Source organism: Vigna radiata, unplaced genomic scaffold (assembly GCF_000741045.1).
Source record: "Vigna radiata var. radiata cultivar VC1973A unplaced genomic scaffold, Vradiata_ver6 scaffold_7, whole genome shotgun sequence".
Lineage (NCBI taxonomy): Eukaryota > Viridiplantae > Streptophyta > Magnoliopsida > Fabales > Fabaceae > Vigna > Vigna radiata.
This window is the reverse complement of record NW_014543262.1, coordinates 458,478-460,973: the sequence shown is the minus strand read 5'-3', so window position 1 is coordinate 460,973 and position 2,496 is coordinate 458,478.

Genomic DNA, 2,496 nt, shown 5'->3' with positions numbered 1-2,496 from the left:
TTTTGTCCCATTTCACGTAGTCATGTCAAAATAACAAAAAGAACTACATATGATTAAACCTAAAATTGAGCAAGCTTACACATAATTAAAAATTAAGAGATTATAATTGCGACCAAAATTAGAAAAAACAATTAAAATTGAGAACTAAAATTGTTGGGGGCTGGGGGATTTTAAGAATAAAAATTTTAAAAAATTCTAAAAATAGGCACCAAAATTACATTAAACCTAAAAAAAAGTATATCATCAAAATAAAAACGTGTTTTTAAATAATATTACAAATTTTACATATAACTATAAAATAATTACAACAATAACTGTAACATAATATTGAAACCTCAGAAGTGTAATAAAAACCTTTTTTATTCTCTTTAATTACCCTTATTTGACAGAATAATAATGTATCAATTTGAACTTCGTATCGTTATCCTGTTTTATTTTCAAAATTAAATATAAAAATCATATATTATGTCGGGTCTCGTTTTGGGTATTACAACTCAAAAAGATTTTACCATTGTTCTTTTTTTGTTTGGGTCCAAGGCAACAGCCATTTATTGGATTGGTACAAAACCAAGCTAGCCCAAGAAGTTAAGCCCGTTAACACATGTACCATCCGGCCCATTAAGAGTAGAGGTCTAGTACTATTTAGTTTTAATTGGGGTATGAATGAATAAACTTTGTGATTGAAGCTGAAATCATTACTTGATACTTTAATTACTCTATAATTGATTTTTCACTGTTATGTTAACTTTTTTGGTCGCATCAAATTTTAAAATCATTTTTTTACATCCCATTTTTAAAAAATTATTTTTTTATAAAAATATATTAGTTCTAAAAAATGTATCTACTGTATTATTAGGGTGTTTGATTTCATGACATATAACAAAACTATGTTTATGAGAATAGGGTGAACTTCACAAAATAGGGTGGGAATAAAAAGCCCAAAGTAAAAAGAAAAGGAATTATTTCTTCTTGCAGCCCTATAATTACTTCCGACACCCAATACCTATATCAAAATGACCAAATAACCCTTGATTAAACAAATAAAAAAACATTAACATTAATTACTTGATGTTAGAGATTATCATTAATTACTTGTAGATTGTATCATTAGTAAATGTTAGAGATTACACAATCTAGTACTTTAACAAAAAACAAAATAAACAACAATGAAGTACCATGAGCTCACAACAACGAATACCACTTGTCCAAAACCCTAACTATTTATTACACTCTTATATTGTATAAGTTTTGAGCATGGATATTTTTGGGATTTTAAAAAATATAGGGTAGAGGAAGAAAATATGGGGATGTAAGAAGAAATAGGCAAGAAAAAGTTCTATCCAAATTTTATAGTTTTAACAAAATGTGATCTTAGACTTTGTGGTAAGGTGGAATTATGATTTTACAATGAGTTATTGTTTGTGTGTTTATCAAAATATATTTAAGGTGGTGAAAGAAATAATAAACACTTTTAAATTTATAATTAAGTTTTGAATAGAATTAACGTATAATGATTTATAGGTTTAGAAAGTCAATATATTAATCAAAATATAAGTAATAAATTTTGTAAGGATAAAGCATGTATAAAAATACAGAGTAAACAATCTATAAATATAAAGAATATGAAGATATATGTAGAATATACTCATTCAAAATACAAATTAATGTATAAAAAGACTAATATAATATATAATGCTAGACTCATCTAATTAGTAATTTGAGAAACTCATATATGTATCGTTAAACTTGTCTAATTAGTATATTGACACAATAATCTAATGTGTATTATTAGACTCATAAATTCACTTAATATATGTCACAAGATTCATATGATCAATATATGAATATATTCGTCTAATATATATTCTTATATTCATATAATCAATATATAAAATGAGTCATATAATATAATTATTCAGTACATTCTTTTAATTCATTGTTACAAATATAATTGCTTTAATTTTATACAAAGTTCTACGTATATAATTTATGCTAATTTTAATTTCTACAGGATAAAATTATGAAGAATATTTAAGAATAAGAACAGTTATATAATAATCTAATCTAAAAATAATAATTATATTTTTATTGAGAATCTTTTTTGTAAGATAAAGCTATTTCATGATAATTTTTTTTATGACAAAACAATTTGTATTATCACTAAATATATATTATATTTTAAATAGTATTATTTTAAAAATAAAAGTAAAACATATTTTTTCTAAATTTAATTTTATTAAATTATAAAGAAATTAGAAATCATAAAAGGTTAAAACTAAAATTGAAAAAGTAATATTAAAAATAATTATTAATTTAAATATAAGTTTTTATTTAATAATTTATTTAATGACCAAACATAAATTATTTATATGTATATAATTATATATATACATACATACATACATACATATATATATATATATATATATATATATATATATATATATATATATATAAATTATTTTTTAAATAATATTATTTTAAAAAATAAAATTA